General features: G+C 43.9%; 1 pseudogene; it reads left to right on the top strand.

Annotated features, from left to right (window-relative positions):
* The first annotated feature begins 548 nt into the window (after nt 1-548).
* Nucleotides 549-18,189, top strand: LOC111964532 (cholesterol 7-desaturase nvd-like; annotated as a pseudogene).
* The last annotated feature ends 418 nt before the right edge of the window (nt 18,190-18,607 follow it).

Here is an 18,607-nt window from a genome sequence, read left to right as displayed (position 1 = left end):
TCTCCTCAGAGCACAACCAATAGGCTACATTTTCCCTATTGTCATGATGTTGGCCTGTGGGTAAGGTTTATGACCCCCTCATAAATACCTTTCTCCCTTCCCTCTCTCTCTTGAAAAGCCTTTGTTAAACATAGAGAGTCTGGGAACATCAAACAAGTGCAGGGAAAGGATTCATATTTCGGTAATAGAACCAGTTGAAAATATGCGTTGGTACTTAATGAATATGATGTCAGTTCGGTTGTCATCTGAGACATTATGACTGATGACAGGATGACCTAAACTGTATCTGGGAAAGTCTACACATTATATTTATCAGATTCACATGGAATTATTGTGCAATTCAAATGTTTAAATATAAAATTATTGGTGAAAATATTAAATGTAATTTTAGCTTCCAAATGAGAGATTTGGGTTTTCATAAGGTTAGGGCCAATCAGTGGCCCGCCCCTGTGAAGAGACATGGGTTATAAGACTGTGAAACACACCTTTCTCCCTCCACTATATAAGCCCTTGACGAAAATGTAACCTTCTGTTCTGGGCACATTAGGATGACGGTCCGATGCCAGAAGGATTCAGATAATAACTACGGAACGAAGCCAACCTCAGCGTGAGCTTTGGTTGCGAATGGTATGAACTCTGAACTCTTATTCACTACAGAAGTGATACCTCCTAGCCGTTGAGTTAGCAGCGGCCGCTGTAAACTTGGGCTAGGAGAGGACAGACAGAGTATCCCGTCTACCACACAACGACGACACTACAACGTTTCCCGTTCACCACCAGAGACACTCTTCAAAGGACAAAGGACTCTGTTGGGCAACACGGCCTTCCATCTACCACCAACCTATTGAAGCGCAGCTCAGAGTAAATATTTATTGCATTTTCCTTTTCCAAATGGGCGGTAATTTAGAATGCATAAGATTCTGTATTTACGATAGAGTAGCTGCCTACGGCCCGATAGAGATATCACTTCTCCCTTTGTTCTTCAATCTTCCTGCTCTTTCACTCAAACCCAGCCCCCTTTTCTTTGTATCACCAGCTGTCATATCTGTTCCGCCCGCTAGGGACGTTTTCCTTTATGACATAATTTGTAATCAAGGTATGATTAATTCTGTGTATATGTAATTCTGTGTGATTAGTTAGGTATTTAGTAAATAAATAATTAAACCCAATTTTGTATTGCTGATTCAACTTGTTAGCCATGGTTCGTGAAGATAACCAAGAATTTACAACTTTCAGATGAGACTGAAATAAGGTGACAAATAATATTCACTGCTATTGATGTAAAATATTACTAGGTCTTTAAGAGTTTATTCGGAAGATAACAGCTCTATAAATATTATTTTGTGGTGCCCCGACTTTCTAGTTAATTATATTTACATGATTAGCTCAATCAGGTAATATGAATTACAGAGAAAGGATTTTATAAAATAGCATGTCATATCACTTAATCCGGCATAGCCAAAGACACGACACTATACTCGTCAAATAATGCAAAGCTGTATATCTATGAATAACAATTAGACCCACAAAAGCAAGCAATGACATAAATAATCAGCGATAAATCTAAAAGATTCATTGGAGTAAAAAGCAAAGGCCTAAACTGTGCATTATTCAAAAATAAGCCAAACAACCAGTTGGCTTACATGAGAGAAAACCAATGAATGAATTATTCTGGCAGGCTGTCAGGGACATAAAGGTTGTAGTTGACCATTTAGACGAGTTGCAGCCTCCTCCGTGCTGTGTTGAACCTCATGAGAAGTTTGATTATATTCTCCTTCCTGGATAAATGTATTTGTCAGGTCCCTCTCAGATGCCAGCTGGACAAGCTGTAACATGTTGAGTCTGTCTGTGTTCACTGAATACGTTCTTCAGAGTGGAGAAGGAATTTTCACACATTGCTGTTAATCCAAATCCATGTTTCAGTACCAACAGCACAGTCGGCATTGCTGACAAATGGTCCATTTGTTTTTGATGGCTGTGGGTCCGATTTCACTTTGCAAGAATCAATCAACTCTGCTTCCACTGGTTCACTGGTTCAGTTTTGGTTAGATCCAACAGGTCGTCAGGTGCTAGTGGCTGGGGTAATGGAAGTGCAGGTGCTTGTTGTTATGTTACCCTCGTGCTGTTGGTGCTAGGCCCTGGATCTTCTCGATCTTGTTGGTCAGCCGAGTCTGCTTCTCTAAAATGGATAGGTAGAACATTCCATGAAAATAGATGGTGTTAATGCACAATAACTTTGGATGCCAGCCGCCGATAAACCCCACAGAAGAAGGGGCGGGAGCCGTACACCGGTAGACAGTGTACTTTCCCACAATTCTGTTAATGACGGCAAGGGCAGATGGGAGCAAAGGACACTGTGTGCTAGCTTAGCCAGCTAGTCCGGTACATAGCAGGCGGGAGGCAGGGGCGACATCGTGTTCTAGCTAGCTAAATAGCATTCTAGCTAGCTAGCACACAGTGTCCCTAACTAGCAACTTAGTTAGTTAGCTAATGGCTCATGTACACTAGCACATGGTACCGTGCGGTGAAACACTGCTTCGCATTCATTTTCAATTGAAGGAAACCGGTGAGAAGCGGAGTGGTCGGTGGGTCATTGGTCGGTGCAAATGTGGTGTGGGAGTCAGTGAAAAAGGTCAGCATTTCCCAACTGTATGCAAATCACCAGTAGCAGGCGATGACCAATGATATTGAGTGGTTTCCACGACGAATTTAACGCTATGCGACCCAACCCTGGGAACTTTCTTCAGAAAAGATGACTGACAAAAATGCTAGGATGGAAGCAAATGTAAGTAATTCTAATATCATAACAAATCATAAAACAAATGTAGAGTTGAGAGGAATATGATAGTTAATGTAGAGACAAATATCAGCTGATGTAAGAAGGTGCTATATAAATAAATTTGATTTGATTTGAAATGATTATGCATATTTTTTTGTCATAAAGCAAGCTAGCTGACTAGCTAACATTAGCCAGCTAGCTAGCGAGCTTTATGGGCGTTGTGACATGAGTGTGAAATTGTAATTTATGTTGTTTAATGTTTTAGGGACTCCTGAGAAAACCAGTCACCAGTCAGAGGTCACCAAACGCAACATAACTTCAGCGTGTAAATCAAGAAAGATATGTCGGCATCAAGTAATTGTCTCTGGCTCCCTCCCAGTTAAGGGAAGTGATGAGTCTCACAACTCAATCGCTGATTGAAAACAGTTTTCTGCCCCTCCCAAAAGATAGAATTTGTAGATAATTGGCCCTCTTTCTGGGACTCACCCACAAACAGGACCAAGCCTGTTCTGCTGAGGAGTGACGGATTCCATCCTAGCTGGAGGGGTGCTCTCATCTTATCCATCAACATCGTCTAGCTCCACTGTCAGCCTGCCTGCCAGCTTAGTGGGGTCTGCCACTTGCACAGTCAGTGTAGTCAGCTCAGTTATCCTCATTGGCGACTGTGTCTATGCCTCGATCTAGGTTAGGCAAAACTGAACATGGCGGTCTTCGCCTTAGCAATCTCATTGGAATAAAGACCTCCATTCCTGTCATTATTGAAAGAGATTGAGATATCTCACATCTCAAAATAGGGCTACTTAATGTTAGATCCCTCACTTCCAAGGAAGTCATAGTTAATTAACTAATCACTGATCATAATCTTGATGTGATTGGCCTGACTGAAACATGACTGAAGCTTGATGAATTGACTGTGTTAAATGAGGCCTCTCCTCCTGGTTACACTAGTGACCATATCCCCTGCGCATCCCGCAAAGGCGGAGGTGTTGCTAACATTTACAACAGCAAATGTAAATTTACCCCCCAAAAATGATTGTGTTTTTTTGTTTTGAGCTTGTAATCATGAAATCTATGCAGCCTACTCAATCACTTTTTATAGGTACTTTACAGGCCTCCTGAGCTGTATACAGCATTCCCCACTGAGTTCCCTGAATTCCTATTGGACCTTGTAGTCATGGCAGATATATATTTTTTAAAATGGTGACTTCAATATTCACATGGAAAAGTCCACAGACCCACTCCAAAAGGCTTTTGGAGCCATCATCGACTCAGTGGGTTTTGTCCAAACATCTCTCCAGACCTACTCAATTCCACAGTCATACCCTGGATCTAGTTTTGTCCCATGGAATAAATATTGTGGATCTAAATGTTTTTCCTCATAATCCTGGACTATCAGACCATCATTTTATTACGTTTGCAATCGCAACAAATAATCTGCTCAGACCCCAACCAAGGATCATCAAAAGCTGTGCTATAAATTCTGCGACAACCCAAAGATTCCTAGATGCCCTTCCTGACTCCCTCCACCTACCCAAGGAAGTCGGAGTACAAAAATCAGTTAACCACCTAACTGAGGATCTAAATGTAACCTTGCATAATATCCTAGATGTAGTCGCACCCCTAAAAACAAAAGAATTTAGCTCCCTGGTATACAGAAAATACTCGAGCCCTGAAGCAAGCTTTCAGAAAATTAGAACGGAATTGGCGCTCCACCAAACTAGAAGTCTTCCGACTAGCTTGGAAAGACAGTTCTGTACAATATCGAAGAGGCCTCACTGCTGCTCGATCATCCTATTTTTCCAACCTAATTGAGGAGAATATGAACAATTCAAAATGTATTTTTGATGCTGTTGCAAAGCTAACTATAAAGCAGCATTCCCCAAGAGAGGATGGTTTTCACTTGAGCAGTGACAAAAAGATCATGATCATTAGAAAGCAAATTACAGATTTGTCTTTGAATCTGCATATTTATCCAAAGCTCAGTTGTCCTGAGTTTGCACAGAACTGCCAGGACCTAGGATCAATGGAGACAATCAAGTTTTGGAATCCTGTATCTCTTGACACATTCATGAAAATAGTCATCATGGCATCTAAACCATCTAAACCAAGCTGCGTACTGGACCCTATTCCAGATAAACTACAGAAAGAACTACTTCCTGTACTTGGCCCCCCTTTGTTGAAGATAATAAATGGCCCCCTATACTCTGAATGTGTACCAAACTCACTAAAAGTGGCAGTAATAAAGCCTCTCTTGAAAAAGCCAAAACTTGACCTCCAAAATGTTTCAAAAACTATCGGCCTATATAAAATCTCCCATTCCTCTAAAATGATTTAGAAAAAGCTGTTTCGCAGCAACTCACTACCTTCCTGAAGACAAATCATGTATATGAAACGCTTCAGGCTGGTTTTAGACCCTATCATAGCACTGAGACTGCACTCGTGAAGACCAAGGCTCTGGCGTCAGACCAAGGCTCTGCAACTGTTCTCATGCTCCTAGACCTTACTGCTGCTTTTCACACCGTCGATCACCACATTCTGTTGGAGATATTGGAAACCTTAATTGGTCTACATGGACAAATTCTTGTCTGGTTTAGATCTTATCTGACAGAAAATATATCAGTTCGTCTCTGTGGATGGATTGTCCTTTCACAAATCAATTGTATGTTTCGGGGTGTTCCTCAAAGTTCCGTTTTAGGACCACTATTGTTTTCACTATATATTCTACCTCTTGAAAATGTCATTCGGAAACACAATGTCAACTTTCACTGCTATGTGGAAAACACACAGCTGTACATTTGATGAAGCCCCAAAATTGCCTACGCTGGAAGCCTTTGTTTCAGATATAAGGAAGTGGATTGTGGCAAATGTTTTACTTTTAAACTCGGACAAAACAGAGATGCTAGTTCTAGGTCCGAAGAAACAAAGAGATCTGCTGTTGGATCTGACTATTAATCTTGATGGTTGTGCAGTCATCTCAAATAAAACTGTGAAGGACCTCTGCGTTACTCTGGACCCTGATCTCTTTTTTGATGAACATATCAAAAATATTTCAAAGACATCTTCGTAACATTGCAAAAATCAAAAACGTTTTGTCCAAAAATTATGCAGAAAAACTAATTCATGCTTCTAGATTAGACTACTGCGATGCTCTACTCTCCGAATATCCAGAGAAAGCACTAAATAAACTTCAGTTAGTGTTAAACACGAACGATAGGATCTTGACTAGCACCCCAAAATTTGATAATATTACTCCAGTGCTAGCTTCTTTACACTGGCTTCCTGTTAATGCTAGGGCTGATTTAATGCTAGGGGCGGCAGAGTAGCCTAGTGGTTAGAGCATTGGACTAGTAACAGAAAGGTTGCAAGATCAAATCGCCGAGCCGACAAGGTAAAAATCTGTCGTTCTGCCCCTAAAAAAGGCAGTTAACCCACTGTTCCTAGGCCGTCATTGAAAATAATAATTTGTTCTTAACTGACTTGCCTAGTTAAATAAAGGTTAAAAAAAATGTCAAGGTTGTGCTGCTAACCTACAAAGCATTACATGGGCTTGCTCCTAGCTATCTCTCCAATTTGGTCCTGCTGTACATACCTACACGTATGCTACGGTCACAAGATGCAGGCCTCCTTATTCTCTCTAGAATTTCTAAGCAAACATCTGGAGGCAGGGCCTTCTCCTATAGAGCTCAATTTTTATGGAATGGTCTGCCTACCCATGTGAGAGACGCTCACTCGTTCTAAACCTTTAAGTCTTTATTGAAGACTCATCTCTTCAGTAGGTCCTATGATTGAGTGTAGTCTGGCCCAGGGGTGAGAACGTGCATGGAAAGGCAACGAACTGCCCTTGCTGTCTCTGCCTGGCCGGCTCCCTTCTCTCCACTGGGATTCTCTGCCTCTAACCCTATTACAGGGGCTGAGTCACTGGCTTACCAGTGCTCTTCCATGCCGTCCCTAGGAGGGGTACGTCACTTGAGTGGGTTGAGTCACTGACGTGATCTTCCTGTCCACGTTTGCGCCCCCTCAGGCTCGTGCGATGGAGGAGATCTTCATGGGCTATACTCAGCCTTGTCTCTGGGTAGTAAATTGGTGGTCTGTTGATATCCTTCAAATGGTGTTGGTACTGTGGCAAAGTGGGTGGGGTTTGGCAAAGTGCACTTTGGCAAAGTGGGTGGGGTTATATCCTGCCTGGTTGGCCCTGTCCGGGGGTATCGTTGGATGGGGCCACAGTGTCCTACGAACTTTACCCCTACCAACATAAACAAATGACCTCGACTAACCTGTACCCCCGCACATTGACCCTATATATAGCCTCGTTATTGTCATTTTTGTTGTTGTTACTTTTTATTCGTTTTTACTTTAGTTTATTTGGTAAATATTTCCTTAACTCTTTCTTGAACTACGTTGTTGGATAAGGGCTTGTAAGTATGCATTTCATGATAAGGTGCTCTACCTGTTGTATTTGGCGCAAATAAAGTGACAAATACATTTTGATTTGATTTGTGATTGGAGGCTTTGGTCAATCTGTTATATCTGGTGTAATTCTCCTGTCTTATCTGGTGTCCTGTGTGAATTTAAGTATGCTCCCTCTAATTCTCTATCCCTCCCCTCCCGGAGGATCTGAGCCTAGGACCATGCCTCAGGACTACCTGGCCTGATGACTCTTTGCTGTCCCCAGTCCACCTTGTTATGCTGCTTCTCCATTTTCAACTCTTCTGACTGCGGCTATGGAACCCTGTTCACCAGATGTGCTACCTTGTCCCGGACCTGCTGTTTTCGACTCTCTCTCTCTCGCTCTCTCTACCGCAACTGCTGTCTCGCCCTCTGAATGCTTGGCTATGAAAAACCAACTGACATTTACTGCTGAGGTACTGACTTGTTGTACCCTCTACAACCATTGTGATTATTATTTGACCCTGCTGGTCATCTATAAACGTTTGAATATCTTGAAGAACCATCTGGCCTTAATAGGCATGTACTCTTGTAATCTCCACCCGGCACAGCCAGAAGAGGTCTGCCCACCCCCATAGCCTGGTTCCTCTCTAGGTTTCTTCCAAGGTCCCTGCCTTTCTAGGAAGTTATTTCCTAGCCACTGTGCTTCTACATCAGCATTGCTTGCTGTCTCCTCACCTGAGGAGGAGAAGTTTGAAGGATCGGACCAATGCGCAGCGTGGTAAGTGTCCATAACGTTTATTTTTAAACATAAACTGAACACTATGAAATACAAAACAATAAATGTGAACATGAACGAAACCGAAACAGTACCGTGTGGCAACAAACACTCACACGGAAACAACCACCCACAAAACACAACAGAAAACAGGCTACCTAAATATGGTTCCCAATCAGAGACAATGACTAACACCTGCCTCTGATTGAGAACCATATCAGGCCAAACGAGAAACCCAACATAGACACAACACATAGAATACCCACCCAACTCACGTCCCGACCAACTAAAACGAAGAAATAACACAAGAACTAGGGTCAGAACGTGACAGTACCCCCCACCCCAAGGTGCGGACTCCGGCCACAAAACCTGAACCTATAGGGGAGGGTCTGGGTGGGCATCTGTCCGCGGTGGCGGCTCTGGCGCTGGACGTGGACCCCACTCCACCATAGTCTTAGTCCGCTTCTGTGGCCCCCTAGGAACGGCGACCCTCGCCGCCAACCTAGGACTGGCAACCCTACTAAAGGGCCCCACTGGGCTGAGGGGCGCCTCTGGACTGAGGGGCAGCTCCGGACCGAGGGGCAGCTCCGGACCGAGGGGCAGCTCCGGACCGAGGTGCAGCTCCGGACCGAGGGGCAGCTCAGGACCGAGGGGCAGCTCAGGACCGAGGGGTAGCTCAGGACTGAAAGGCAGCTCCGGACTGAAAGGCCGCTCCAGACTGAAAGACCGCTCCGGATTGAAAGGCAGCTCCGGACTGAAAGGCAGCTCCGGACTGAAGGACAGCTCCGGACTGAAAGGCAGCTCCGGACTGAAAGGCAGCTCCGGACTGAAAGGCAGCTCCGGACTGAAGGGCAGCTCAGGACTGAAGAGCGGCTCTGGCCGCTCCTGACTGGCTTGCGGCTCTGGCAGCTCCTGACTGGCGGGCGGCTCTGGCAGCTCCTGACTGGCGGGCGGCTCTAGCGGCTCTGGACAGACGGGAGACTCTGGCCTGCTGATGCGCACAGTAGGCCTGGTGCGTGGTGCCGGAACTGGTGGTACCGGGCTGGGAACACGCACCTCAGGGCGAGTGCGGGGAGCAGGAACAGGGCATACTGGACCCGGGAGGCTAATGTTTGTTTTAGTTACTCAATTATTTTGGTTTTACCTTACAGACCTTACAAGTGGGAATGTCTAGTTGTACATCTCTGGTGGCCTTTGAGACTCTGTCACCCGAAACCCTGCTGTGTGTCTCTGTGGTCTCTGCTGACCTGTGACAGCAGTGACTCAGTCCGTAAATCAGTAAATGCTGACTTCTGGGTGATGCTGATGAAGCAGCTTTTCAGTAAGTAAAGCAGACGGACAGGAGGCGGATGGCGGTGTTTTGTCAGGTCTAGTCTTGGTTGCCCAAGTGTTGGGTTGGTTGCCCAAGCCTCAACTGTGGGTCAAGTCTGACAACACACCTTAGCTGCCTAATCCTACAAGTCTAATGCTCTTCACACAGCAATTCATTGTGAATCTGACACTTCAATTCAAGGTCCGAGATTAGGTCAATTGAGGTGAGTGGGTGGCATTAATTAAAGTCACAACCTGTCAAACAGACCCACTGATTCGTTAAATCAACTGTTTTAGTTATCTTGCAAGGTTTTCGTCCTGCAGACATAGGATGACCACCCAAAGGTCATCCAGCTAACTTGACACAACTGTGGGAAGCACTGGAGTCAACATGGGCCAGCATCCCTGTGGAACACTTTTGACACCTTGTAGAGTCCATGCCCTGACGAATTGAGGTTGTCCCCCCCCCGAACAGTCTCATGGGAGTAACTTGAGGAATTTGCGGTGAAAGCATTACCATCTGGTCACAAACAATGACAGGTATGCACATGGACATGTTGGGGTGGGGAAAGGAGATTAGACTGAAGGAGGAAACTAAACTAGAAGCTGCTGATGACTAGGGAAACCTGATGATTCCGAGTAGAGTGCGTCTATGTCTGTATAATATTTCAGATATTTCCCTTTTTATTCTACTGACGTGGCTCTGGACCAATCAGAACTTCTGTTTTCTCCTGTTCCGTATGTGGCTATGTTGTACAAATGCATTTGATCATCATACCCATTTTGCAACGGTTTACAGCAGTGGAATTCGAAGTCGGGGTCGCAACATTTGAAGTGTTGCTGCCTTTCAGTCCTGAGCTACCCCTCGGTCCTGAGCTACCCCTCGGTCCTGAGCTGCCCCTCGGTCCGCCACAATATAATTTTTTTCATGAGTACATGTTATTGTATGGGACAATATACAACCTTCTTTGAGAAAGGTTATTAGAAAAAATAATTATTGGGGCAGCAGGTAGCCTAGTGGACTCCAGCCGCAAAAACCTAAACCTATAGGGGAGGGTCTGGGTGGGCATCTATCCGCGGTGGCGGCTCTGGTGCGGGACGTGGACCCCGCTCCACCTTAGTCTTGGCCCACTTAAGTGGCGCCTCTGGAGCGGAGACCCTTGCCGCCGACCCCGGACTGGGGACCCTCGCAGCGGCCCCGACAGAGAGGGCGACTCTGGCAGCTCCGGAGAGGAGGGCGACTCTGGCAGCTCCGGACAGGAGGGCGACTCTGGCAGCTCCGGACAGGAGGGCGACTCTGGCAGCTCCGGACAGGAGGGAGACTCTGGCTGCTCCGGACAGGAGGGAGACTCTGGCTGCTCCGGACAGGAGGGAGACTCTGGCTGCTCCGGACAGGAGGGAGACTCTGGCTGCTCCGGACAGGAGGGAGACTCTGGCTGCTCCGGACAGGGGGAGACTCTGGCTGTCCGGACTGAAACCCGTCGCTGGAGGTCTCCGGACTAGAGGGCGTCGCTGGAGACTCCGGACTAGAGGGCGCCGCTGGAGGCTCCGGACTAGAGGGCGTCGCTGAGGCTCCGGACTAGAGGGCGTCGCTGGAGGCTCCGGACTGAGGGCGTCGCTGGAGGCTCCGGACTAGAGGGCGTCGCTGGAGGCTCCGGACTGACGGCCTTCGTTGGAGGCCTCGTGCCATAACTCCTCACTGGAGGCTTCGTGCCATGGTCATCACTGGAGGCTTCGTGCCATGGATTATCACTGGAGGCTTCTTGCCATGGATCATCACTGGAGGCTTCGTGCCATGGATCATCACTGGGGGCTTCTGCCAGGATCATCACTGGAGCTTCGTGCCATGGATCATCACTGGAGGCTTCGTGCCATGGATCATCACTGGAGGCAGGCAGCTGTCAATCAGGCAGCTGTCAATCGTTGTCTCTGATTGAGAACCATACTTAGGTACCCTGTTCCCACCTGTGTTTGTGGGTAGTTGTTTCCTGTTTTGTGTTTTTTCACCTTACAGGACTGTTTCGGTTAGTTCACTCTCTTTGTTGTTTTTTGTCATTCAGTGTTCTGTTTATTTAATTAAAAGGCATGAACACTTACCACGCTGCGTGTTGGTCCGATGATTCCTATTCCTCATCATCAGACGAAGAGGAGAGTCGTTACACTCAGTCAACTTTTGCATGCTGTCTAATTCTGTTCTGCAGCCAGTGTGTTTACAGTCATGGTGTGCTCAATGCTCTCCTTGGGGCGGCAGGGTGTTAACCAGGAGTGCCTTCTCACTGCCAAGCATTTCCAGGGCCGCTGGATCTTAACCTTAGTGACGGTCCGGTGGCTTTTCAAAATGATTTATTTATTTATTTTAATCTGAAGGTAATCTTAGCTACCTGGTATCACAGTCGGGGTCTGAGCCAGATGGGTTGCGGCTTGGCTTTTGATTCTGATTGCTCACTACGCAGGGCAGGGCAATGGCTTAATGTGGTATTGGTGCCTAACGCTTCCTGATCTGTTTACTGGTGACATCCTGTGGATTTAAAGAGAAATGCAGCCTTTTCACATATTTTGAGCTGTCCGTCAAAGAGTTAAACGCTGACTCAATAACTTAGGTGTCTGAACTGACTTCAAGAGGATATTTCAAGTATTTTATTGTAGTAGTCATTTCATTTGAAGACTCAACTCCTCACAGGTTACTTTTGACCTCCTTTCCCAAATCTGTTTTCCTCCCAGGTGAGCAGGAGGCAGTGTTCGGGGGCACAGAGAGCAAAGCCTACGTGGTGGATGCCTACTGCCCCCACCTGGGTGCCAATCTGGCAGTAGGGGGGCATGTAGTGGGACAGAGCATAGTGTGCCCGTTCCACAGCTGGCAGTGCCGGAGGGAAGACGGGAAGTGTGTGAGCATCCCTATGCACAGAAAGGTGAGAAGCCATGACTAACTCAATGTAATTTAACTATGTTTATAATGTATCCAGCAAAAAAAATGGGATTCGATGTCTGTCAACTATGTAATCTTTCGTGACAGCCTTAACATTATTAGTTGATTTGGTCCTTTGCGCCAAGATTATAAACAGTGTAATGTCTTAAATTACATTTTAAAATAGATTGATGTGTCATTTAGAGAAATATAATAATGTGTTTTTTCATTCAGTTGATACCTGTTGATCCAAGGTGCGCTGCTGTCCCAGTATGGAGACCAGCGGTCAGGTTCTGGTGTGGTTCCACTGTGACGGAGAGGAACCCGGCTGGATGGTACCAAAGCTCACACAGGGGGAATAGGTCTACCGGGGATGCACTGAGCACTTCATCAACGCAAACATAGAGGTTTGTTTTCTGTTGTAGATGTGTGTTTGATAAAGAAAAAGTACTTATTTTATACTTTTGTTTTTTGTTTTACCATATGATTACTTTAGGTGTGTGCAGTGGCGACCCGTCATTCAGCAGGTGGTTGCCTGTTTTGCATGTTATTTTGGCATTAATACGTGTCACATATTAGTTTGCAAACAATGTAAAAACAAAGTTAATAAAGCTGCATACAAACATGGTCTCTTTTTGCGTTCTTGAGTAAGGCAGCTCCAAAATGCAGGTGTTTCAGCCTTGTGGTGGTGGTGCAGCCAGTGGAAAATACAGAGCGTAGGGGTTGGTAATTTTCTGTAGTGACTGTGCCATTACTTCACTGTGCCATTGCTAGATATGTTAATTTATTTACTTATTTTTAACTGTTGGTTTGTTTAGCCAAAGTCTAATTTATTGTGTCAGGTTAAGGTTTATTTTATTTTCAAATATCAGTGTTATCACTCATGGGGAGTTACATTAGAAGTGCCCATCCAAGAAAGCTCAAGGTCATTGGCCACAGACAAAATGACTTCAAACATGTTATATCTACAGTAGCTTTGATTGGATTGATCATGTCAACATCATACTTTCAAAATCTTAGCTAGCAGTCATCATCATGAATCAAGTCGGCAATCTCCTGGCAAATCCTTTTTAATCATTGTCATATGAAGAGAAATTATAGGTAAAACATTTCGGTGCTCATCGGCCATTGGACATAAACATTACACAACAAGTTGTAAATCGCAAATTTAACAATGAGTGGTTTGGAAGGAATCAGTGGCTGACTGCAAGGATTGCAAAGCAATCACTAGCCTGCTATTCAGTTGAGTGGCTTTGTGGCCATGCTGGCAATCCAGCATGATTTCTGCCTCAAAACAACTGTTAACTCAGAACTGGGAAATCTGACTTCAGTGAGTTCAAGACAATTGGGAACTCGGAGAAAAAAACATGCTCAGACTGGGAAAATACGTTTTGAACGGTCATCCAACTCTGAATTGTAAGTCGGGAACTCTGAACTCTTTCTCAAGCTCCGACCTGAAGATCACTGACATCATCATGATTCAACCTTTTTTCCCGAGTTCCCAGTTGTCTTCAAAGCACCATAAATCCAGAGAATGCCAGACTTTGATGCCAAATTTTGATGACAAAATGTGCCCACAAAGGACCTCTGCGCCACCTTCCTGTTCAAGTGAGCACAGCACAACAAGGTGAGTCCAAAATATCTTGTACGCTGTTGCATAAGTTACATAATATGCCAGGGAGATATGTATACTGTAGCTAAGAAAGTAATACTAAGTGTATGTTGTGAAGTAAGCTGTTAGTAGCCCATGTGCCTCACACTAATAATTTGGTATATTTTCCCCTCTTAATTTTGCCTACTGTTCTGACTTAGTGGTGCACATGTAGCCCATAACATGTTTTAGAGAAATGTAATCATAGAATTTTGTAATAGCTTTCAATGTCTGCTTATATGCCCCCTTTTTGATCCTACGGTTCTGACTTTGTGTACAGGGAGAACACTGTAAGAATGGCCAGTTTCTGAATTCTGTCACTGTACATTTCAAAAGTGCTGAACAAATAGTTATATTGAACACGTCTGTCCTAGCTTGCTCATTAATGTCTTAATCGAAATTACGGATTTCCTCTCATCTGTTTGTCCTCCCCTTATGCCATAGTTTGTACATCTCAATTGTCATTAGAAACCACATTTGTTTAAGCAAGTCAGCCATATCAGCTATGTTTTTTTAAAAGGCAGTAAATGAGGCTAAATTAATTGTTTCGCTGCCAGACAAGGCTCCGCTGATAGCCAGGTGTAGCACTGGTAAGCTGTTGGGACATCTTTATGTAGGCCCTAACAGTTTGTGGTCACTGTTTGTCACCGTTACAGTGCAATTAATGTATTGTTTAGTGTTGTGTTGTGGCTTTGCTGGCATGCACCCCCCCCCAAAAAAAAATATTGTTTGCCCACCAAGTTTGTCTTGCTAAAATTGCCACTGGGTGTGTGTTATTTTGTAAATCCTCAAGACTTTGTCTTATAGATAGAAAGCCAGCTGTGCCTTTTCCTCTCTGTGACTGTCCCCTGTAGGAGATCCCTGAGAATGCAGAAGATTTTGCCCACCTGACCCACCTACAAACACCAGGCATTGTGAGTGGGGTTGACCTGCGCTACACCAACAGCAAGACCTTGGACTCTGTAAGGTATGACTGGAAGCTAAGGGCTTCCTGACTATGTGAACTTACCACTCTTGGCCCTAGTTATACTGTATATACATGTAGAACTTCTTTAAATGGTGCCTTAATGGTGTGTCCTTACAAATACTTGATGGAGTGTGTGTGTGTGTGTGTGTTCAAGGTGCAATGGGAATCTGAGTCTGAGCCCACTAAGCACTGCTCCCAGATGCTGGTGGAACATGCCCTTGCTGTGTTTGGTCGCCACTGGCCTCTACTGGACGTGGATGTAGTGGCTCGACAGGTACAGATGATCACTCACAGACAGTGATGGAAAAAGTACCCAATTTTCATACTTGAGTAAAAGTAAAGATACCTTAATAGAAAATGACTCAAGTAAAAGTGAATGTCACCCAGTAAAATCCTATTGAGTAAAAGTAAAAAACTATTTGGTTTTAAATATCCTTAAGTATCAAAAGTAAAAGTAAAAATATAAATAATTTCAAATTCCTTATATCAAGCAAACCAGACGGCACAATGTTCTTTACATTTTTGTTACGGATAGCCAGGGGCACACTCCAACACTCAGACATAATTTGCAAACAAAGCATTTGTATTTAGTGAGTCCGCCAGATCAAATGCAGTAGGGATGGCCAGGGATTGTCTCTTTAAGTGCGTGAATTAGAAAATGTTCCTGTACTGCTAAGCATTCAAAATGTAATGAGTTTTTGGGTGTCAGGGAAAATGTATGGAGTAGAAAGTACATTATTTTCTTTAGGAATGTAGTGGAGTAAAAGTAACATTTTTAAAAATAAATATAAATAGTAATGTAAAGTACAGATGCCCCAAAAAACGACTTAAGTAGTACTTCAAGTATTTTTACTTGAGTACTTTACACCACTGCTCACAGACAGGCAGGCAGACAGACAGACAGACACGAAGACAGACTGCCCCCAGGGCAGCACTAGATAGTGTTTAGAAAATGATGTCCCTGGGGTGATGCATTCAGTCATAAAACACAGCTGAAGTGTGTCAGCCAAGGCCACCCAGTGCAAAGACTGCTCTTTGTTTTAGCCTCTCCGTCAGCTTAGATATATGTCACTGTCTCCAAGGAATAAACTGGCCATTCAGACAGCTTTTTCACCTCTTATTTTTGCTTGACTGTGCTTTGGATCTGTGTACACGGCTGCTTCCAAACAAGCTGCCTCAGCCATTATGATGATGTTGAACAAGCCCTTTGGCAGTGTGGAGACGACCTAGAACTCTGTCTTAGGTCATCTGGGGTTGGAGAGTGTGGTCCCTGGGTGCTGTAGAGACAGAACAAGGAATAGTATCCAAACACTCATCATAGAAAGCAATTAACATTCACCTTAGTTTAGTATCAATAACAGTGTTTCATTCTGATGTGCCCAGCAATATAAGCCAATTAAATGTGTTGATGAAAGGTCCATTTAGCTCCACCCAGAATTGTGTACATTTGTGACGCCCGTGGAGCCTCTACTACACTGTGTCCCACTCCATCTTCTACCAGAGCAGCCAATGGTCCAACCGTTCTCAATGTGGTACATCATATTACAAACAAGACGAATATCATATGCATGTCAATTCATACACCTCATTAGTATCCTTAACCTCTCAGAGTCTAAGCCCTAAACTATATGGAATTGTTTTAATGAATTCATATCGAATTTAGCTATTTGATTTTGAATTTTAATACCCTTTGAAGTATAAAAAAAATAGATATAATTTTTGGGGGTCCTTACTGCTATTAGCCCATACAAACGCATTGAATAACAGATTCACTACATAGGACAACAGATAGTCCCAAAATAATATCAAAAGGAAGTTTGTTCTGAAGTGTCTCTCCTATATCTGAGAGATATAAAACAGATCAGGAAACATTTGTTTTTTAACTGCATATTTTGGGCATTAATCATATTCAATTGGTCATAATTTGTTTGAAAAACGCCACACCCGTTGTTTAGCTGAATGGAACGTTCGTACCCTGTATATTTAGCATACTGTTTAAATTCAACACATCATAAATCTAGCCTCATGCTATAGTGTTTGGTAAGAGTTAGGGTCTTGTCCCAAATGGCAACCTATTCCCTATATAGTGCACTACTTTTGACCAGGACCCAGATCTCATATTGTATTGATTCATTTTTTTATATACATTTTTTAAATATTGATGTCACAAATCATTTGTATGGTTCTTTATTATAAATGTAATTATTTGTCACGTTTGACTGTGTAATCCCTTGCAATGAAACTTTATTCTCTGAGAATGAGGTGGATATATCTCCTTTTGCATCAAAATGTGATTGTTTGTCTCTCTGAAATGAAACCATCTAGGGAAAGGTTTCAAACAAATACATGTCTGTCATTTAACAACCCCATGCCATGATGAGATGGGGGAACACACCTGTCTCTTCCATAAGTTCATTACACTGTTGGATTCAAGCTTGAAATATACTTATTCATGTTACCATACCAGAACTTAGTGATTACTTTAATATGTACAAGGAATGTATATGTTGGGGGTCAAGGAAGGGTAAAGAGGAACTATGTGTGTGGAAGTGAGTGAGAAAAGGGGAAGTGCATAAAGTTAATATTCTGTATGTTATTGTTGAATATGAATGTTCCTAAGGAGGGAGACAAAGAGCAACAGTCTAGTTTAAATTCTTGACAAGGCAGGTCAGTTGCTGAGGAACTAGGACCATGAGGGATGTGGAACTCAACTCGAGATAAGGTCAACAGTTGAAGAGAGAAGACACTGCTGGGAGGGGTCCACTCCGAAGACCATCTGATTACAGTCCTATCTCACACACACACACACATTTCCATGCCCATGAGGGTCCTAGATTTAGGCAGGGCCATGACAATACCAATAAGATGAACCTACTGTGTTTCTGCCTAACAACAGAGAAGCCGTGTTTTTCTTAGACATGCAAGGAGGTACAGGAACTCCGCCTAGTCGCAAGGTATAAATATGTGCTTGTGTGACTTGTATGTTGTGTTTGCAGCTGAAGCACCCAGTGGGTTGAATAAACTTCTTGGGTTTGAGCTTTTTCTAGTTGTCGGTTTGAGTTTTCACTCTGTTTGTTCAGAACCTAACAAAACAAAAAATAGAATTGACCAACATTTCTGAAAATGGATATATATATAAATTCATCCCTATTTATTGAAGGTTTGATGTGTAACTAACAGTTTGTTGTTCTGACTGTTTGTGTTCCAGTTTGAGCGGGACGTGATGATCTGGAACAATAAGAAGTACATCTCTAAGCCCCTGCTGGTGAGGGAGGACTCTGCCATCCAGAAACACCGGCGCTGGTTCAGTCAGTTCTACAGCGACAACAGCCCTCGCCTGCACTACCAGCACAACACCCTGGACTTCTTATCTCACACACTGGAGGAAGCAGAAGAAATCCAACGGAGGTAATGGCCCAAAAAGACATTAAATCTCCAAAAGGCATTCAAATATAAAAAGAAGAGGACACCCTTGGACTCAGAATGGGGAGAAAATTAACACCAGAAAACGGTTAGTCTTTTGCAGAAACCATTAGTTTAATCCGGCCAGTTCCTTCATGGATAATGAATTGTGGGGCCTTGTGATTCAAAGCAGCATTAATAAAAGTAGCATTTGTTATTGTTTTGATAACTGAGCTGTAACCAAGTGCCCAAAGGGCCTCTTATTCTACCAAAGCCCAAAACTCATTCGCTGCTCAATGTTCGCTACATACTTCAGTCCGAGATTGCCATCATTGAATTTGTTTGTGGTGACCTGAAAATGAGGGGTGTTATACTAAACAAAGTAATCAGCGGTTGGATCATCTCTAACCAATCAGAGTACCAAAGCC

Source organism: Salvelinus sp. IW2-2015, linkage group LG5 (genome assembly GCF_002910315.2).
Source record: "Salvelinus sp. IW2-2015 linkage group LG5, ASM291031v2, whole genome shotgun sequence".
Taxonomy (NCBI): Eukaryota; Metazoa; Chordata; class Actinopteri; order Salmoniformes; family Salmonidae; genus Salvelinus; species Salvelinus sp. IW2-2015.
This window is presented reverse-complemented; position numbering and strand designations above follow the sequence as displayed.